The 23,350-nt window shown below is 36.1% G+C and overlaps 1 protein-coding gene across 1 annotated transcript in view; it reads right to left on the bottom strand.

Moving 5' to 3' along the window:
- LOC102526173 (substance-P receptor) overlaps positions 1 to 23,350 on the bottom strand; it is a 161,352-nt gene that overhangs the window by 116,934 nt on the left and 21,068 nt on the right. The gene's annotated exons all lie outside the window — the stretch shown is intronic.

Here is a 23,350-nt window from a genome sequence, read left to right as displayed (position 1 = left end):
AACCCCAGCATCAGCAACACCAAAGACATTGTCCAGCTGGAGAGAAACAGCTCAGAGTAGCCCCAGAAAAGGACAGTTGCTGACTAAAAAGATGATGGCTAACACTGCAATAATTTAAATAAAAATTAAGACTTAATAATTGTTTAATATTATTATAAAGCTCAATATAAATGTTGAATAAAAATTAAGGCTTAACACTGCTACTATAACCTTTAACACAAATGTTAAAAATAGCTCCTAAAGGAGAAGAGACACAGCATGAAAACATGAGTTAAAGCCCCATACGTAGCTTTCTGTGACTGTGAGGCTTGGGGACATCCCAGCCAGGCTGAGGATTTTAGATCTCACTGTCCTCCCAGCTCTTTGATCCCTCTACCAAGCCTCTCAAACAATGGTTTTACCTCAGAAAAAAATATATATACTTTTTAAAACTGGGAGAGTGAGAGAAAGGAAAGCAAAATTAAAAATGCATGCTAAAATGTTAATCTTTCATAGAGGTAGCCAGCAAACACAGTTTTATTCTTGGCATTGACAGTGATAAGAAGAATAGTTTCAAATTTTTGAAAACATAGAAGTAGCCACTAGAAAATCAACAACAGAGTACAGGACTTTCAGATCACTAGAGGAAACAAAGTCAAAGGAAACGTAGTCCATATAGTGAAAGGGGTATTAAAAAGAAAACAGCAAAGAGACAACACTAACACCAATAAGTAACCTAAAGCAGAAGCAGAAGCAGATCAGGCATATTCATTATGAAAAGAATGTTAATGGATAAAAACACTAAAAGAAAATGACCCTGAAATATCAGCCACATATAAACAGCTACTTAGACTTCCTAAAAAAACTATTTCCTAGGAAAAGTTGCAAATAAAAATATGGATATTCTGTGTACAAATCAGCTGTGGAATTGAGCCATATCTTCTCATCAGCTGCAATGGAAAACCTGGGCAGTATTGGCTCAAGGGTGAATCAGGAAATCACTAATCCAGAGTGATTATTGGATGAATTTGTCAAGACTGAATTAGAGTAGCCTGACCAAGACCCCCAAATGTATAGATTATTTTTTTTTAAAGGAAGATTTTGGAAATCTTCCCATTCTATTACTCGAAAGTTACTAGAAATCTTTTGTATTACAAACCAAAGAGGGTTCTGAAAGTGCCTTTTAGAATAAAATGTTACTCCCTTGTGCCACATATAAATTCAGAAGACAGCCATGCAATAAAAAGTTTACAAAATCAGATTTATGAAGGCCAAGGCATCCCAAAGTATTACATGTTTTCAAGACCCAACCTAAATATTTCTCTAAGAAAAATGCCAGATAAAAAAAAAATGTGGTAGAAGCACACAGTGTAACATACTTTAATTCAAGTTGGTGGCCAACAGTTCTGGATCTCCAAATAACACCAGGTGAAAGCCAGTGCCTGCTAAGAAGGTCTACAATATTCAGTTAAGTTATTTTAGAAAAGAAAATCTTGGGGCCAGAACAATAAAATATGCCAGTGGAAACTGAGAATCTTCAGCTAGAAGTAAAGAAATATATCAAAGGAAACAGGTTTATTTGAGTTCTGTTTTACCTAAGACATATTTGATCATATTTCATGACTTTCTTGATGGGGGATACAGTTTCCTGTAATTTCAGGTCAATAAAATTATATGTTTAGCATTTTTTTTGTGAACTATTTATGTCTGGGTGACACTCAAGAAACTGACCGTTTTATTTAAGATCTTTTTGTGCATTAATTTTATATTATTATTATTTCTTTTAAAAAGATCTATTGGGGTCTAGGGTAGACAGTCCCGAAATGTGCCTCAGTTGGCATATTGATTATTTTGAATTAAAATTACTTAAGAAATGGCCAGTGCAAGAGGGATACTCTGACCCTCCGTTCTGTCTCCCTCAAAGCAGGAAATAAACCTCTCATGTGAAAAGTGCACTTGCTGTATCAGGAGGTGGATCACCTTTATTGCCAAAGATTGGAATCTGAGCTGAGAAGCATATACAAACAAACCTTGTTACTTCTTTAATTTACTACCCCAAGCCCAAACTCTGTTTAGGTTTAGGGTCACTAATTGGGCACTCAAAACCGTTTTTTTGTTTTGCTTTGTTTTGTTTTTTTGGTCCTGTCATTTTCTCGCAAATTTATGGTTTCATCTAAAATATATAAAAGCTGCCTGCTTTCACCTTCTTAGGTCCCATTTCTGTGAGACCTTTATATGCAGGAATTAGATGTGTTTCTTTTTCTCCTGTTAATCTGTCTTATGTCAATTTTATTCGTAGTCCAGCTAATAGATCTCAAGAAGGGCTGTGGGGGAAATTTCCCCTCCCCAACAGATGTATGACTCGGAGACAGGTGGTTGTTTCAAGGTTGTTAAAATCCATGCTGGAATTCCTTGTACAATCTGCTATACTGAGTATGAAGCATTATGGCTTTATCACTTGTGGGAGGGACTACTGGTGCTCTCCAATGTCCAGGTATTTCCTCTGTCCTGGCCCCGTGAGAGGTGATCATTCCCAGCCCCATTCCAGCTAGGCAAGGGTGTGGGGCAAGGGGGTGCTGCTGTCTAACCAACAAACGGTGAGTGGGAGTGATGGGTATAACTTTCGGGTTAAGACAGTTCAGAGCTGACATGCCAGCTCCACACTCCCTCTTACTCATGGCAATCTTGGAAGTCACTGTTGACATGAAAGTGTCACAAGATGGAGGGAGATTCGATTCCCGGATCATCAGATGAGGAGAGCCCCAGCTGACCCACATCAGAGTGTGGCCGAGCCAGCAATAAACCATTGTGCTGAATTACTGAGAATTCAAAGTTTATCTGTTAGAGCTGCGACTGGTTCCTCACATAGGCTTTTTTATGTTTCCCTTAGGCTCAAGTTCTTAGGAACTATAAATACTTGCCTTGAATGAAAATGTGAATCAGCTCTTAGCAGTTGAAGTGTACAAAATCTAAAGTAAAGGCAAATATATAAGCTTAGTAATCCATTGAGTGTTTCAGATACATACGTTCTATTAAATGCAATTTTACACTGGTAGCTTGGTAAGGCAAAGACAAGCATTGCCAGGGTTTTTGTTCGTTTGTTTGTTTGTTTTTAATCTTTAGTAGATTTTTAAAAAAGGCGGGAAAAAAGTTGAGATTGGAACACTCAACTCCCCGATCACTCAGGAAGTTAGTGCAAAGGTATGTTAAAAATATGACATTCAATTTTGTTTTCATTAGAAGCATTTTGTGATACATTTTGAAGAAGATAGTCTACTCAATATTAAGGGAGGGGAGACAGAGAGAGATTCTTATTCTAATATTGCCTTATTATTCTCCATGACTTTATATTCTGTGCAATGAAATTTAAAATGATCCATTTAAGTTTCTCCATGTAGGTTAGCTGGTTTGTATTTTGTACAAAATTACTGTTTTTCTATTTCCTTGGAGTGTTTCTTGAAGTGGTGTACACACTGTCACCCTCATCTTGAAATAAACACTCATGCCCTAAAAAATAAGCAAATGGATGTTCAAAGACAAACTGGGCAAATACAAACTAAAAAAGCAAGAGTGACCAAATATACATTGTATGAAGTAAAAATAATGGAAAAGCAATTATGACAAAATGAATTATTTTGTAAGAATTAAAGACATTATCTGAAAAGATTTAACAATCATGAAAATTGAATGCAGCAAATGAAACAGATGATTTTCCAGGAAAATACAAATTGTCAAAACCAATTGAAGCATAAACACAATCTAAAAGGAACAGTGATTTTGGGGGAAAAAACAGTTTAAAAATTGTGTGTTGAAAGGCTTTGGGCCCAGGCAGTTGAATAGGTAAACTTTACAAAAAAAAAAAAAAAAGATCACATGATTCCTATGATATGTAAACTAATCCAGCACAAAGAAAAAGAGCTACAGCCTTCAAATTCATTTTATGAAGCACAATCTTGATGTGTCATCAGTCTGCCCTCATCAGTCTTTTCTCAACTCAAAAAAAGCAAAGTAAAATATTTGCAATACAATTCATGAGTTCAGTCACAAAAAACACCTCATAGTCTAAGCAGAATTATCCATGATTATAGTTAATCTGCTCATAGGATGCAAGGGGGCCCTTTCTGTTTGGCTCCTGGCCCACCATACCCATTCCTACTGGTCCAGCTCAAGCCTTGCCCTGGCTTTTACAGAGGCTCTTGATAATGCTCATGCTCCACCAACACTTTGTGAAACTAATTAGTCACAGGATGCTGTGGGTCAAGCCAAAGCCTGAAGTTCGATGCGTGACAACCTGACACTGACCTAGTACTATTCTACTGAGGGATTTCATAACTTTTCCTGTTGGGGTAGGTGTGTTGAGTTGGAGAGAGGATGCACTGGACCCTGCACTAGCAGGGACATTGGACGTGTTGGATGAGCAGCAATGGTAGTCTTACCACCCTCCCAGAGGGACTTCTCAGAAACTAGATTAGGGTTCTTACTAGACTCTCATAAGGAAAACCACTGAGATTAAATGTCTCAGCATAAATTGGTCACAACTCCAACTACTGGCCCTATTCCGAGTATCATGAAAGAGGAAGGAGGATTGATCTGCTCACTACACATGCTTTATGGATAGTCAAGGGATGGTTCTTTCTTGAAGCTGGTGTCCCACCTTTCATTTCATTCTCCAGGTCAGAACATTAGGTCCTTGAATTGTCCGTGAGGAGCTTTTGATGTCTCTGCCCCTAGGGAGTGAGTTCTCATGACTCAGTGGCTAGACTAACTCTGCTGCTCACCATGGAAACTCCTTCAGCTCCAGGTCTCTGTCCTCTACTTCCGATACCACAAATGACCAGCAGTGGAGGCAGAAAAGACAGCCCACTTTCTGCCAGGGCCTTCTCCCCAGCTCATGCTACCCTGTCCCTCCATTAAACAGTAAAATCTCCTGTCACGCTTATACCTTTCAGAATGACTTTTTAACAGGAAGAAAAACTCCATACTGTAGTGAGTCAATTCAAATAATTACCATCTATTAAGGAGTACACACATATCCCTTTCATCCTTATCACTTCATTAAAAAGTCACACAAGGAAACTTTCTCTTAAGGGATACTTTTTCCATCACTGAAACTAGAAAAGAATGAGACTCTGAGACAATCCAAAACACTTTATCATATAGGCACACTGTTATATTAAAATAAGAATGATTTAATACTAGGAAATTATTAATAATAGAATATCATGTCATTAGGTTATAGGAAAAAACAAACAAACATGTAGCCATTTGGATAAAGACCAGAAATGGATTCAATAAAATTCAACATCCATTCTTGATATGAGCTTAGAAACTAAGGCAGATCCTTCCTTTACAATGATAAAAAGCATCACAAATCAACACACCATGTATAGAATGATGAAATTATAAAAGCATTTCCATTATGTTAGGATGTTGTCTTGTGCTGGTATCAGCCTATTGATAGTATTCCTATCACCTATAAATGCCTGCGGGCACTCACCTGGGCCCTGGTGGCCTTCCCATAGACATCTCTGCTTTCCAAACCAGTATCATGACTGTACTGACTCTTGTGGTTCTTACTAGATTGAAAGCTGCCCTGCAGCAATAACCATTAGGAAACTTGAAAGAAAAAAATGATGACTCACAGGCCCTAGAGCGTACAAGGTATGTCAGAGAGCATATAGCAAGGCCGGAGAGAGCGAGAGAGAAACACAGAGAGAGAGGGAGTGCCTGTGGTTCTGCTTTTATTGGAGTCAAGGTGGGGGACTAGGGTTTCAAGGGCTCACTCTTTATTGGTGAATTTAAAACATAAGAGTGGGGATTTAAAATGCAAGAAGAGAGAAACAGAAATGAAAACAAAAACAAACAAACAAACAAAAAGCAGCCCAAATGGCTAGTTATCTAAATTAGCTAGGATCTCTAGAACAAAGGAGCTTCATGGTGGGGGGCAGGGACACATCCTGGCTCTTTATCCAGCTTTATGACTGGCAATGCTCTTATCCTAGATCACCTCCATTGAAGTAGATGCCTCTTTGAAGTGGATATCTTGGGAATAGAGGCTTAAGTCAGGCACTGGCAATACAAAATTGAAAGCCTACTGTCAAGCTGTTACAGTAGAGATATCTATTTTTAGTACCATGATTTAATATTATAGATGCTTTAAGAAATTCAATACAGTAACAAGATTATCTAACTTGAAAAGTCAAGAGGATTATAACAGACACTTACTTGGTTACTGGTCAAGCAATCACCACGCTCACTCCTACATACACTGTTATCGGCCTTTGACTTCTGGGCCATCAGTGGTTTTTCCAGAGGTGGAAACTAATCAATCTGCCAAGCGTCTTCCCAAGGCATTTTGGAAGAAAGACAGCAAGAGTGAATGGGGTGAGTGGGCCAGAGGTTGTGGGTGGCTGGCGCTGCAAAATATAAAATTGGAATGCTATCAAGGTTACATCCTCTTTGATTTGGTTCAAATTATCTGAAGTAGGCTATTTGTGGAGAGAGAAAATAAAGGGTAGAACAGAGTCAAGAAATAGGAAAGCCCTGTCCTTTCATTCTAAGACACAGCTGTGGTCCTGCCTTTGGTGTATATGAGGTGCCTTAGCATTCTTATACAAAATGTGCCTTTTGCTTGTGGTAGTTTGAGTTGAGCTAATGCAGGAAGATAATTAGTGGGGACAAAAGAAAAAAAAAAAAAGAAATGTTGCCTGCCATTTTAGTAAGCGGTGAATGTTGCCCACTATCAAGCCTTCGTCCACAGCAGTGATGTCCTGAGGGGAATTCAAGATGGAGAAAAATAGCATACTGCCTCTAAATAGTTAAGATGCATACCAAAGAAATCATTTCAATGCACCCAGGTTTGCATTTCCCCAAGATAGAAAGGCACTAATATTGTTAACTTTGAAATGTCTATTTATTGTGATTAGCAGTAAATCTTTTGATGTTTGACTACATGCTTTTTTTTTTTTTTTGGTAAAAACTCCTATATATCCTGGATTCTCCCTTATCTCTTTGGAATAGGTCCCCAGAGCATCCGAGAGGCTGTATACTGGACTACAAACTTCAGTAAGGTCAGTGAGTAAAACATACTTCTCAAATTTTAGGTTGTGTATTTTTTTTTCAGTCAACAGCTTTGGCAACCAATAAAGGGACCAGAGCAAATGTCTCTCCTTTGTCTGAACTCTGTGTGGAACCAGAGCCTTGGTACCAGTAGAGGCCTCTCTTGTCCATCTGCTACATCAGAGAGCCCAGGCAGATTTGTGAGAGTCTCTCTTGGGCCTTGGATCTTCTGTTACTGGCAGATGACCCTGTTTTAGTCAATGATGTTAAACTCCTCTCTGGGTAGACTTTCCTTCAAGAAGAGGTACCTGGTTTATATTCTCAGTTGAAAGATACTGGGAAGATTTTATTATGTGTGCACAGAATTCATATTTACAAGTACTTTCTTAATTGGGAATTAAAGAGAATCTTGCCCTAAAAATAGCCAAATTGAAGTCTGACATACCAAAATTAATTTTTTTTGCATGTGCAGCTATAAAAATGCTGGCTTGATAAACTTTCAGAATTCTGACCTTTTAGGGGGAACTTACATTTCTTTCCATGTGTCTTTGAGATGTAAATATTCTACCTGATCTTCTTAGGCTTTTTTTTTTTTTCCATGTATTTTCAGAGCTTAGACTCTCCCATCCAGAAGGTACACATATGGTGGACATTTGGCAGCTAGTCAAATAGACTGGGATTCCAACCAGTCAAGCAGTCTTTTAGTCTGGTTGTGACAACTCTTAGGGGCCTTTGCCATCTGAACTGTCATTGCTTGCACAATGAAGGCTCTTTAATTTCTTAGACTGTTTGGGGGAACAAACTTTCTAGATATTGTGAATGCTGTATCCTTTGCACTCTCTGGTGGGGACTCCTTTTAGGCTTTATTGGTTTGAGTCATTATTAAGATATGTCTCATCAATGGCCAGACGATGAATCCTTAAACTGGAGAAAGTTCTAGATTGGTAAATTTTTAGACAGATAATTATAAGCAGCTGTTTTACTGGAACCTATGAAACAGCCAAATTAGAAAGTAGATAAAAAAATATAGAGAGAAGAGAGATTGCCAAGATGATGGTGTAGGGCACATAGCTCACCTTCTCCCATGGATACAACAAAAACTACATCTACATACGGAACAATTCTCACAGAATACATACTGAACTTTGGGAGAATATCTCTTACAATTGGAAACACAAGGAAATCCACACAAAACCAGGTAGGATTTAAAAAAAGAAAAGAAAAGGAAATTAGTGCAAGATCTGTCCTGCAGGGAGGGAACAACAAAGGAGAGAGAGTACCCTCACCCTGGGAAGCCCCATTTTCAGTGGGGTGGTCAGCAGGGACAGAAAAGGAGTTTTGGAGACTCTGAGGAGAAAGCAGCAGCTTCCCGTCAGACAGAACTGAGAGAAACCAGCACAGAGGGTCCCTGTGATCCCTAGCATGAGACACAAGCCAGCAGGGGCAGGCTGGGCCAGGCTGCTGGAGCTCAGGCTTCCATGGATGAATTTGGGGAGGGGATGGGAGCTGACTGCACAGAGGCAGCCTCAGCAGTCTGGTGTGTGGTGTGGGCTGTGGCTGGGAGTGTGTGCAGAACAAAACAGCCTGGGTCCCCCCCATAGAAAATACCACTGCTGGTGCACATAGCAGGTAGGGGATGTGATGCAGTGCCGACGTGGCAGCCATCTCCACCAGCCCACTAGAGGGCATTGCTCAGCACCATCACTGGAGGGGTGAGGCTCAGATCCAGCAATCTTCTCAGCCTGCTCAAGCTGAAGGAAGGGCACAATCGCTGGTGCACAGCTCCCAGGCAGAGGTGGAGCTGAAACTTGAATCCGTTCCTAGGGATCTAGAAATAACTAGCCCTTCACAGGCAGGACCAAGACTTGATTTGAGCCCCAAGAGGTGATGGAGAATTTGCTCCACTGGTGTCTTTGTGGACCTGCACCTCTGAGAAAACTGAATGAAGGTATCGAGCACAGTGGGGACAGGAAGGGCATTCACAGTGGGCCTGTGTATGCAGATGCAGGGCTGGGGTCTGGGCTGACCCTGTTGTGTACTGTGGACCTAGTGCATGGCTGTATGTGCACTATGGGGGGTCCTGGTGCTTGATGTCAGTGAATCTGTGCTGGTGGCTCTGTGGGTGAAGACTCTGGGGGACACCAGGGGAGGTTGCTGACATTCCTGCAGCTGAGGAGGGGGCAAGGGCAGCATCCACAAAGCGTAGTTTGTAAGCCTGCACAATAAAGACATTTTCTGGTGGACATCTCCTGTGGAGAAATACTCAGCAGCTCCTCTTCCAACAGGAGCACTCCAGTCCCATCTACCACACACCACAGCTCAGAAATGAGTGTGGAAGCCTCAATTCCAACAACACGGGGGCATGCCTGGCCTCTGCCAGGGCTGTGACAACCACAGAGCAAAGAAGGGGCCTTACTCAATAACCAGTGAAGGCTCCAGTCACCAAAACACAAACCACGCCCACAGTCAAAAGGATAATGGCCAGCATACATGGAGGAAGCATGGGGCAACCATCAATACTAAAAACAGCCACCGTGACAAAAATATTAGGTGTGCACACCACACAGGGACACTTCCACATTAAAAAAATAAATTTTAAAAAGCCATTTCAGATCGCAGTAGGTAACTGTTACTCCTAAATGAATCGAGTCAGAGAAATATAAGTAAAGTGAAGAAGCAGAGGAGCCACTCCCACTTAAAAGAACAAGAGAAGCCTCCTGAAAGAATGAACAATGAAACACACATCAACAGTCTACTAGATCATAAGTTCAAAAAGGAGGTGACAAAAGCATTGACAGAGATCAGAGAAACTATACTAGAAATGCAGAATACTGTACAAAAGGGAAAAGAAACTATAAAGAGGAGCCAATTAAAATCAGAAAACTCAATTGCTAAGATGAAAGCCAAGCTAGACAATCAATACAGTGTAATGCAGAAGAATGAGTAAGTGATTTAGAAGACAAGGTAATGGAAGTCACCCAATCAGAGCAGCAGACAGGAAAGCAAATGAAAACCAATGAAATCAATATAAGGGACTTGTGGGATAATATAAAGCACACCAATCTATACATAAGAGGGGTCCCAGAAGGAGAAGAAACGGGAAAGGGGATCAACAATGTATTTGAAGAAATCATGACAGAAAACTTCCCAAGCTTAAAGAAGGAAACAGATATCCAAGTACAGGCAATATAGAGGGTCAGAAGCAGGAAGAACCCACACAGGCCTACATCAAGATATATTATAATTAATATGTCCAAAGTTAAAGATAAAGAAAAGATTCTAAGGGCAGCAAGAGAAAAACAAAGAATTAGTTATAAAGGAACCGCCCCCCTAATAAGTCTATCACTGATTGCTCCACAGAAACATTGCTGGCCAGAAGGGAGTGGCAAGATATTTTCAAAGTCCTGAGAGAGAAACACCTGCAGCCCGGGGTAGTCCACCCAGCAAGATTATTCTTTAAAATAGAGGGAGAGATAATAAATTTCACAGACAAGCAAAAACTAAAAGAGTACAGCAATACTAAACCTATCCTAAAAGAAACATTGAAAGATCTCTAAAGATAAAAGAAGCAGGAATCAATAGAAAAGAGAAAACCACAACTGGGGATGTGATGGCTACAATGAATAGCAAGAGAATAAACACAAAGATGTAAAAGAGGATATCAAACTCATTAAATATGGGAGAGGGAGCAAGAAAATGTAGATTTGTTTCATTCTTTTTAGAACGTGTTTGAGTCTATGTGATTGGCAGTCTAAAGCGTATCAATATAGTAATGGGTTAACATTCTTGAAAAACAGGGTAACCACAAATTAAAAGCATACAATAGAGTCACAAAACACAAAAAACAAAACAATCAAGCTAATACAAAAGAAAATTATCAAACTACAAAGGGAAAAACAAAAAGAGAAATGAACAAAGAAGAAATACAAAATCAGCTGGAAAATGAAGTTTAAAATGGTAAAAAAAAAAAATACACACACATCTATCAATAGTTACCATAAACATCAATGAAATAATTGCCCAATCAAAAGACACAGAGTGGCAGATTAGATAATTAAACAAGAGCCTAAAATATGCTGCCTACAAGAGACATATTTTAGGGTGAAAGACACACATAGATTGAAAGTGAGAGAATGAAAAAAGATATTACATGCAAATGGAAATGACAGGAAACTGGAGACAGCAATACCCATATCAGACAAAACAGATTTTAAAACAAAGGCCATAAAGAAAGATAAAGAAGAACACTATATAATGATACAAGGAGCAATAAATGATGAGGATATTACACTCATTAACATATATGCAACCAATATAAATATATAAAACAAATACCAAAAGATATAAAGAATGAAATTGGTGGCAACACAATAATAGTAGGAAAGTTTAACACCCCACTAACAATACTGGACTGATCTTCCAGAAAGAAAATCAATAAGGCAACGGAGATACTAAATGACAAAATAGAACAGTTAGATTCAGTCAATATTTTCAGGACATTACATCCCCCCAAAACAGAGTATACATTCTTTTCAAGTGCACATGAAACATTCTCTAGGATAAACCACATACTCAGGCATAAAAGAAGCCTCAACAAATCTAAGGATAAAAATTATTTCAAGCGTCTTTTCTGATCACAATGGCATAAAACTAGAAATCAACCACAGAAAAGAAAATGGGAAAAAAAATGACTGATGGAGACTAAGCTAAATAACATTTCAATGAAGAAATCAAAGAAGAAATTACAAAATACTTTGAGACAAATGACAATAAAAACACAACCACCCAAAATCTATGGGATTCAACAAAAGCAGTCCTAAAAGGGAAGCTTATAGTGATACAGGCCTCTTCAAAAAACAAAAACATTCTCAAGTAAACAACCTATTTTATCACTTTAAAAAATTAGAAAAAAAAAAAGAACAAACAAAACCTAAATTCAGCAGAAAGAAAGAAATAATAAAGATCAGGGAGGAAATAAATAAAACAGAGATTTTAAAAAATAGAAAAATTCAATCAAACAAAGAGCTGGTTTTCTGAAAGAATAAACAAAATTGACAAGCCTCTGGCCAGATCACCAAGAAGAAGTGAGAGAGTACTTGAATAAACAAAATAAGAAACGAACAAGGAGAAATTACAACCAATACCACAGAAATGCTAAATAAATAAATGAAAGAAAGAAAGAAAGAAAGAAAGAAAGAAAGAAAGAAAGAAAGAAAGAAAGAAAGAAAGAAAGAAAGAAATGCTAAATAAATAAATGAAAGAAAGAAAGAAAGAAAGAAAGAAAGAAAGAAAGAAAGAAAGAAAGAATACAATGAACAACTATATATGGCAACAAAGTGGACAACCTAGAAGAAATAGACCAATTTCTAGAAACATATAGTCCACCAAAACTGAATCAAGAAGAAATTAATAATTTGAACAGACCAATCACTAGAAGTGAAAGAAAATCAGGAATAAAACATCTCCCTGAAAACAAAAGTCCAGGAGCAGATGGCTTCACTGGGGAATCCTATCAAACATACAAAGAACTCATTCCAATCCTTCTCAAACTCTTCCAAAAGATTAAAGAGGAGGTAACACTTCCAAACTCATTCTATAAAGCCACCATCACCCTGATGCCAAAACCAGAAAAAGACACTACCAAAAAATAATAATAATAATTACAGGCCAATATCATTGATGTACATAGATGCAAAAATTATCAACAAAATATTAGCAAACAGAATCCAACAGCACATACAGAAGATCATACACTATGATCAAGTTGGATTCACCCTAGGGACACAAGGATGGTTCAGCATATGCAAATAAATCAACATGATAAATCACATCCACAAGAGAAAGGACAAAACCCACATGATCATCTCAATAGATGCAGAAAAAGCATTTGATAAAATTCAACTTATTTATGATAAAAACTCTTACCAAAGTGAGTATAGAGGGAACATATCTCAACATAATAAAAGCTATTTATGATAAACCCACAGCCAACATAATCAATGGTGAAAAGTTGAAAGCCTCCCAGTAAAATCTGGAACAAGTATGCCCACTCTCACCACATGTATTCAACATAGTATTGAAAGTCCTAGCCATAGCAGTCAGACAAGAAAAAGAAATAAAAGGAATCAAAATTGGAAAAGAAGTGGTAAAACTGTCACTATATGTGGATGACATGATACTATATAGAGAAAACCATAAACTCCCCACACAAAAATTATTAAAGCTAATAAAAGAATTCAGCAAAGTGGCAGGATACAAGAGTAACATATAGAAATCAGTGGCATTTCTTTACATTAACAATGAAATATAAGAAAGGTAAAGAAACAATCCTGTTTAAAATTACATCCAAAAAATAAAATACTTGGGAATAAACTTGCCCCAGGAGGTGAAAGATTTATATGCAGAGAACTACAAAATACTGATTAAGGAAATTAAGGATGACTTAAAGAAATGGAAAGATATCCCATGCTCTTGGATTGGAAGAATTAATACTGTTAAAATGGCCATAGTACCCAAAGCAATCTACAGATTTAATGCAATCCTTATCAAATAACCCAGGACTTTTTTTCACAGAAGTAGAACAAATAATCCTGAAATTTATATGGAATCACAAAAGACCCAGAATTGATAAAGCAATACTGAAGAAAGAGAATTAAGCAGAAGAAATAATCCTCCCAGACTTTAGATAATACTACAGAGCTACAGTAGACAAAACAGCATGGTACTGGTACAAAAACAGACATATGGATCAATGGAACAGAATAGAGAGCCCAGAAATAAACCCACACACTTATCATCAATTAATCTTCAACAAACAGGGCAAGAATATACAATGGAGAAAAGACAGTCTCTTCAGCAAGTGGTGTTGTGGAATCTAGACAGCCACATGTAAATCAGTGAAGTTAGAACACTCCCTCACACCATACACAAAAATAAACTCAAAATGGCTTAGACTTCAGCAAAATACAAGAGACTACAAACCACCTAGAAGAAAACACAGGCAAAATATTTTCTGACATAAATCTTAGCAATGTTCTCTTAGGGCAGTCTGCCCAGGCAACAGAAATAAAAGCAAAAATAAACAAATGGGACCTAATTAAACTTATTAGCTTTTACACAGCAAAGGAAGCCATAAGCGAAACAAAAAGATATCCTATGGAATGGGAGAAAATATTTGCAAAAGATGAGACTGACAAGGGCTTAATTTCCAGAATATATAAACAGCTAATACAACTTAATAATGAAAAAACAAAAAAACCCTATCCAAAAAATGGGCAGAGGACCTAAATAAGCAATTCTCCAATGAAGGCATACAAATGACCGATAGGTACATGAAAAAATGTTTGATATTGCTAATTATCAGAGAAATGCAAATCAAAACTACAATGATGTATTACCTCATACCAGTCAGAATGGCCATCATTGAAAAGTCCACAAATAAAAAATACTGGAGAGGGTGTGGAGAAAAGGGAAAGCTTCTACACTATTGATAGGAATGTAGTTTGATACAGCCAGTATGGAAAACAGTATGGATACCTTCCTTACAAAACTAAAAGTAGACTTACCATATGATCCAGCAACCCATGCCTGGGCATATGTATAGAGGGAACTCTAACTTGAAAACTTGACCCATTCACCCCAGTGTTCATAGCAATAGTATTTACAATTGCCAAGACATTGAAACAACCTAAATGTCCATTGACAGATGACTGGATAAAGAAATTGTGGTGTCTTTATACAATGGAATATTATTCAGCCATAAAAAAGAATAAAATAATGTCATTTATAGCAACATGGATAGACCTGGAGATTGTCATTCTAAGTGAAGTAAACCAGAAAGAAAATGAAAAATGCCATACGATATCACTTATCTCTGGAATATAGAAACATAAAGACACAAATTTACTTACAAAACAGAAACAGACTCACAAAGAAAACAAACATGGTTACCATGGGGAAATGGGGTTGGAAGGGATAAATTGGGAGTTTGAGATTTGCAGATACTAACTACTATATATAAAACAGATAAACAGCAAGTTTATACTGTATAGCACAGGGAACTATATTCAATATCTTTTAATAACATTAATGAAAAAGAATACATAAAGGAATATATGTATGTATATGTATGATTGAAACAGTATGTTGTACACTAGAAATTGACAGAACATTATAAACTGACTATACTTCAACAACAAAAAAGGTTTAAGAAGCCTGATTTATGGTATTTACTTCACTTCAATGGATCCTACAGATGGTCATACAACTTAGATTGATTATATTAATTAGATTGATTAACAGAGAAATAAGAAAAAAGTGGGGTGGGAGGAAACTCTAGAGATTTCTTCCTAAAAAGGTGAAAAATGTAACAGGAGTGGTCCAAAAAAGATAAAAATATTTAGATGATTAAGAATTATTAACAATTTAGATAATTATAAATAAAATGGATTTTAATGAAATTAAAACAAATATTTTGATACACTACCCCATATTGGTCCCCAACATTAAAGAGTCCCAAACAAGTCTACCCCAGTTTAAAAATATATATATATATACACACACATACACACACATATACATATTTATATACATATATACATATTTTATGTTATATGTATATATATAGTATATTTATTATATATTAATAATATTATATGTATATATAAAATATATATTCAAGGCTGGAAATAAATTACCCTGAAATACCTGATAGCAATTGCTTGGAGCAACAGTTAGGCCAATTAATCAGGTTAAAATATTGACAAAGGGTCTCATGTCCCTTGGCTCAAGCCCTCACGAGGGACCCTGGAGCCTTTTATACAAAAATAGATAAAATGATCGAGAGATAAAAAGAAATATATCGGGATTCCTTGTAAAATCAGGCTTGTTCATGAGATCCTAGTGGAAACAAAAAATATAAAAGTTGACAGAATTAAGATAAAGTTCATATAAATTAGTATATTTACACAGGCTTTATATAAGGTGGTTACATGTCTTTTGCCTCATTATATTGTGGGATAGGTATTTTGTCTCCCTGGAAAATGCTTCTTCCCCTACCTGGTATTATAAGACCAGGCATATAAATTGACCCCTTGAACAATATTAATTAAACATACTAAAAGAAACCAACAGTGTTACCTGAGCCCACACAATGTGAAATTGAAACTGGGAGCCAATATTCAGGAGACAATAAAGATAATAATAGAGATTTTTGCTCTGAGATTAACCTGTGCACACTGAAAAGAGCCTCTGTTGAATGCCTTGCATAAATTTTTGAAAGCATGATAAACTGAACCCTAACATTCTAGAACACAGAACTCTTGATTCTTAGTTTAGTTGGAAATCACTAATATAAAAAAGTAGAGAAAATATAGTTGGGTAAATCAATCTTTTAATATCATTAAGGTGGCAAACCAGTACTTTGGGGAATTAAAAGCAATTGTCTTTGTCTTGCAAATCTCTACAAATCAGAAATGTAAAGACAGCTCACAAAGTCCTGAGACTGGTAAAACCGGAAACCAAAGGAAATAAAAGGTGGGGAAAGGCCTTTTAACACTCACAACTCCGGAAAGGCTCCCTTAGCCAAAATCTAATTCACAGCTTCCTTAAGGATTTATCAAGGACAAATATAGATCTTAAAAGTCTTTTCCACAGTTGATAAAGCATTAATCATCCGAGCAAATAAACTTAACTTTGCAGGTGTTATTTATATATAGCACTTCTATACTGTAATACCTGATTCATAACTAACTATTAAGGTGAAGTTAAGGGAATTCTAGTTTTTTCTATTTATATGTCTGTGTCTACATTAAGCATATGATCTATCTCTACCTCTGGATAATATTATCAAAATTAAATTATAAAAGAGCTCTATTTAAGTGACTTCAATGCAAGCAATTACAAATGAGGTATTTCTAAGCATAAAGAAAACTGTTCAGAATGAATTTCATCTTCATGTTATCTAGGAAATATTCAATGTTAAATTAATATCTGGCATTAAAGCTAGCTTAAGCTTGTTGGCTTAATCAATACAGACATGTCTTACTTTTATTGTACCTTGGTTTACTGAAGGTCAAGAAGTTCATGTTATTTCCATTGCAGTGTTTGTCAGCAAGAAAAATTAACTTGATATGATGATATCTTATATATAAGTTATAAAATAAACACAAATAAGATAAGAGTTCTCAGGTGAACTCTTTAGAATAATTATGTTTTGGGTATGTCTATCTAAAATGGCTTCTCCAGATTTTTGGTAACTTGAAACTTTAGAGCTTTGCTAAGATAAATTATGGAATTCATTAAATATCTAGATCATTTCAAATAAGGTAAAACTCTGGAGCATTGTCTGCTAAACAGGTCTAAGTTCACCTACTTTTGTCTTTTTATGAGAGGGGAACTAAAAATGTTTGGGTTTCTTAGACACATACATGTCTTGTACCACATGGAGGAAGGAAACTATGCTATGAGAAGATACGTTTATGAATTGTTCCTAAGTTTTCCAATCAGGAAATGCTGGTATGACAAATAGTTCACAATTACTTGTTTTTGGTTTTCACTAGAAATTAAGGTTTTAAGAGTTAAGAATTCTAATAAAAATATAAAATTAAAGCTACTAGAAATAAGAGAAACATTTCAGTATGCAAGGAAATTAAGGTGTGTGTTTTCAGCAAAAGAAGTTGTGAGGAATGGAAATGGAGTTTGTTACGGGAAAAGAAAGTGGTTTTGTCCCAAAGCTGGTTATTTTTAAATGGGAAAAAATGAGGGGTAAGCTAATATTGATGCAAAAAAAGTTGTGGAAGGCTCATAGAAAGGGAGCCCTGAGAAAAGAGTTCTGTGCATGGTCCAGCTTGGATTGGAATGATTTTAATTGGGGAACTGAATTTTATTATTGAGAGTAGCCTGGTGCAGAACTGGAGTTTGGTTTTATCTCTTTCTTAAGAGAAAAAAAAATTCTCTTAAAATATTGAGCTGCTTTTGACAATAGATTGTGTGAGTTTCTTTGCCTTTAAATGGTCAATTAGAACCTTTAAAATCTTACTGTCACTTTGGTTAAGTAAATAAGTATTGTCTCACAGTAACCTATTATCCTATTTGACAAGATGTTTAAAACTTTTTGATTTATTTTTGATAAACTTCCCAAATGTCAAATTCTAATTAAGGTTCTTCTGATCTCCAGTTAACTTTGGGATGCTTCAATGGGTTCCTGAAACATCCCCAAAAGAGACATTGTTGACTGAAATAAAGACACAGCCTAAAAGTTGAGAGTTATGTTCTATTTGGTGGGAAAACTCAAGCTGGGCTGACATCCTCTCAGATCGCTCTGAGAGACTTCTCTGAAGAGGTAGGGGAGGAGCCAGGATATATAGGAGTTTCACAACAAAGAGCAGGTAGTTGGAACATCAAAAGATTGCTTGTTAACTGAAGAAAATCAGACATATTTAGTTAAAAAAATTAGCACTTTTCTATGTAAGGGAGGAAGTAAGCATTTGGGCTCGATGAACTCATTCCTTTGACAAGCATCTAGCTATGCAGGGCTAGTATCCTGTTCTTTCTTATTCAAGTCCCCTCAGAGTGCACCATTGTGAGTGGCTGCAGAGGCTGGGCTCCATGCTTGTCTTCACTGAAGGATGGTAGCATCAGCTGATGACTTGATGGCATCAGCATTCTTTGTTTACTGATATAGTTTGCAGTATTTTTTTGTTCACAATATTAAACTAATTATGGTATGTTAAATTACGTGGGAAATATTGTCAAATAAGTGGTGATAAAGCCTTCTTAGGTTATCATGTATGGGTAAATGTCATAATATTGATATTCCAAAATTTATATACAATTCCTAAAAATCTGATATGTCCTGGTGTAATGTTATTAGTCATAATTATAGTTATTATATTAAAATGTTGAATGTCACAGAAATTACCAACTTTCTTGTCAATTACATTGTAATCAGATCTTTAACCATGGCATTTTAAGTCTTTTGTCATTTATAGACAATTATTGTTTTACTTTGATGCTTTTATAAAATAAACATCTCCAAGAAAATTCATAAAAAGGACTTTTTGACAAATATATGTCTAATGACGTTTAGATCATACCATTGAACTGGATAAGACATTACAAAACTCTAATGGAAAGTCTGACTTTATCCAGATCAACAGGAATTAATTACATGGGACTGAATGAACTGATAAATATGACCTATAACTTCATTATTTTTTTCCTGAAATCCACTGGCTTTTAATCTTCATTTTTCAGAAAACCTTTCCTCTTACTCTACAACAAGTTGATTAAGTATATCTTTGTAACTAAAGATGAGACATTTATCTTTTTCTCTCTCCTTAATCCTTCCATAATTTGGCTTCTCCAACTGGCTCCCCTGTGGATTTGATGGCTTACTGCAACCAAATTATAACTAGTTATGCTAATCATTGCTTTAATTTGTTCTCTCTTGTTATTTTCGAATTATGCCTTATGCCTCTCACAGCTGCACTATGACTTTATTAATTTTATTAACTGTATTACTTATATTCTGTCTATTTTGTCTATTTTATAAGATTCTTATCTGTTGCATTACCCAATATGTAACCAGTCCTCCAATAAAATTAATGGTGGCTAAACACCTTGAGGTAGTTGAGCATATATCATATATATTTATGTATCATGTACATAACTCTATATAGAATACTTTTAATAGTGCAACTCTAGATACAGGAAGAAACAAAGGGGGAAACATTTCCTCAATCACAATAGACTAGCAAAACAAGTGACCCAGAGAATATTAGATTATCAATAGGGCCTAATCCAAGACATAGCACTTTGAGTGGTGTATCAACGAAATCTTCATCTGACCTCGGGATGAAACTTCCTAGGGCTGTGGGACAAATTGGTCATGAAATGCCTCTCAAACTTTGGTCAAGTTTATGACCAAGAGGAGGTGCTTTGGACCAAAAAAATATGTATATATATTGCCTGCTATTTCAGTAAACAAAGAATGTTGCCCACAATCAAGCCATGAGCCATTGCAGCAGCCCTGATGGTGCACTCAGGAGAATTCAGGATGAAGGAGATCAGAATACAGGCCCTAGACAGTTAAGATGCATATCAAAGGGATAATTTCAATGAGCCCAGACTCTGGAATATTCTCACACGTAGAAAAATGCACTAAAATCAATAACTGGAGCTGTCTTTTTTTGTGTGACTAGTGTAATTTTTTTATGTTGGTTACATGGTTTTTGGTCTTGTTTTTGTTTTGCAGCAAAAAGGCTATATACCCTGGCTCCTCCCTTATTGCTTTGGAACAGTTCCTCAGAGCTACCTGAGAGGCTGTATCCTGGGCTGTAGTCTTCAGGAAGGTCACTGGATAAAATAAAATTCTCAGCTTTTAGGTTGTGTATTTTTTTCAGTCAATACTAGTTATAAAATAAATATGCAATAATAGATTTTAAAATATACTTTCAGTAATAATAAATAAGAATATGCATAATAAAAGTATATTTTTCCACAATAGCAACAGAAAGATAAAGCACAGAACAACCTAATTAAAAAGTGTAGGGCATTTGTATGATGAATGCATTTAATGCTTATCTGAGGTGAAATTAAAAACTTTAAAAGAGTGGCCTTATAATGGTGAAATAATTATTTCCCAGTTGTTTTACATTTTAATGCAATTCCAAGAAAAAATTTTGTGAGATTTTTCTTGGACCATGACTCAGTGAGTCTGAAGGTCATCTGGGAGAATAAACTGGCAAAAGAGTCCAGCAAGTCAGAAACACAGAAACAGATAGAAAAATGGCATGTGCATAGGATGGTTGGCAGTGGGAGGCATCTTCCTGCCCAATCAGATAGTAAAGTGAAGTCATATTGTTGCCATTGATTAGGTCCTTGCCTCATCACAGAAAGAATTTAAAGATGAGACACAGAAGTTAAGAAAGTAAAGTGAGGATTTATTAAGGGATAGATAGTACACTCTCAAGGGGAGAGCGGGCAGACTCAGGTGAGCAGCTGCCCTGAGTTTCTTTGGCAAGTTGGTTACATAGGGTGTAAAAATTAATGAGCAGAATATTCACTGTGGAGGGAAGGATTTGGGGTCATAGTCCCTAATTTTCATCCCAGCTCCACCTTTCTGAGGGGAAGGAAGGATTTTTGCTCTTATTTAGTCTGGATGGAAGTATCGCTGCATCAATGCATTATGGGTACTTCTAACCTACAAGGCTAATTTTATTGAAATGAGAGCATGATGAGTAAATGGTTACATTGAGACACTGAAAATTCCTGCCTTTTCTCATGTTTCTTTGTCGGCCTCCAGGAAGCTGGTCACCTCAAAATGTGTGATTTCTTGTCAGCCCAGAGGTTCCTGCTTTTCTTTGTCTGCCCAAGGACCCTTGTTGTATGCACAATGTGTGGTTTCCTGCATTTGGCCTGTAATCCTCCTTTTTTGCCTAATTCCTGCCATTTGGCCTGTGACTCCCTTTCTCTGCTCATATTTAGCTATCTGCCTGCTCTAACAGTAACAACATAAGGATAGGAAGATAGACAAACTAACTATAATAAAGTGCCTAGAAACAGACTCTACCATATATAAGAATTTTGTATAAAATATATGTGACATTATATATTTATGGGAAAAAGAAAAATTGTCAGGAAATCCTTCTGGCATAATTAGTAACCTATCTGGAAAAAAAACTTCATACAAAAACTTAAAGGTTATATATGTAAATATTTAATCTTGGGGTGACAGAGAACTTTCTAAACTTAAAATTAGTAGCAAAAATACTTAATAGACAAACTATATAAAACATCAGAATGTAAAAAATATCTTAGAAAACTTTAAGAAGCAAATAAAATATATTGGTACCTTATATTAAAGAGGTCATACTGTTATCATAGCACTCTTACAAAGAAATGTAAGAAATAATCAAATAAACTTCAATATAAAAATGGGCAAAGGGGTTAAACCACTTGTAAAGAAATAGAAGTGGCAAAGAGAAAGATGAAAAAAATATTCAATTCATTAGTAAGCAAAGAAGTGCAGTTAGTATAATAATGTCATGCCATTTCCCACTCATCAATTTGTCAAATAATCAAAAAGTAGATATATAATCCCCAGTTGCCAAGGTGAAAAATCAAGCATTTCCACCACTGAAAAGAGATAAGTTTAGACCTTTCAGGAGGTAAATTCAACAATATGTCAAGACCTTTGGCATTAAAAAACAAAACAAAACAAAAAAACTTTGCCTTGGAATTCCAATTTTAGAAATTTGCCCTATGGAAGTAGTTTGCAGAGACTTATGTAGAAGAATATTTGATATTTAGTACTTTAGAATTTTTGAAACAGATGTCCAACAAAGAGGAATTGGTTAAGTGATTTATGGCCGTAAATAGTGTGGCAGGCAGAATAATCACATAGGTCCTTAAATGCAAAGAAGAATCTTTCTTAGTCATATTCCATGGGAGGTGTGACAACAGAAGAATGGTCAGAGAGATTTGATGTTACTGGCTTTGAAGATGAAGGAGGGGGTTAATGAGCAGGAAAAGGCAAGGAAACAACACAGCCCTGCCAACATCTTGATTTTAGCCCATGTCAGACTTCTAATCTACAGGACAACAAGATAATAAATTTGTGTTGTTTAAAGCCTAAATTAAGTTTGTGGTAATCTGTTATAGCTACAATAGAAAACCAATACAAATGACATATTTTGCTGTCAGTAATTAAAATTTATATTGGTTAACAATTTATTTAGTTAAAGTAAAAAGCAGATTACAAAATTGTAAGTATAGTAGCCTAGTTCCAGTGATGAAATGCGAATAGATTGGCAATGATTATTTCTGGGTGCTGTAATGACAAGAGACTTTTTTTCTCACTTGATTTCCTTTTTTTAATTTTTATTTATTTTTTGTTTATTTGGGGGGTAATTAGGTTTATTTATTTATTTTTTGGAGGAGGTACTGGGGATTGAACCCAGGACCTCATGCATGCTAAGCATGTGCTCTACCACGTAAGCTACATCCTCCCCCCTACTTGATTTAATTTTACTATTAAAATTAACTTTTACTATTTTCTATTTACTATCTTCCAAATTACCTCTTTCATTTAATCAGAAGAAAAAAAAACAAGTAAGTGTTAGGTAAAATACACTTTAACTTATATTTCTCCAGTTTTTAAATAAACCTTAATAATCTAACTTATGATGGCTTTACTTTTTATGGCAAACACCTACTTATATCTTCCCAGTCCTACCTAAATCCTTCTTTAATGCCTCTGAAAATTATTATTGTATTATTTTTAATAAAATATAAATCTCTTCCAAGATTT

This window comes from Vicugna pacos, chromosome 15, assembly GCF_048564905.1.
Source record: "Vicugna pacos chromosome 15, VicPac4, whole genome shotgun sequence".
Lineage (NCBI taxonomy): Eukaryota > Metazoa > Chordata > Mammalia > Artiodactyla > Camelidae > Vicugna > Vicugna pacos.
This window is presented reverse-complemented; position numbering and strand designations above follow the sequence as displayed.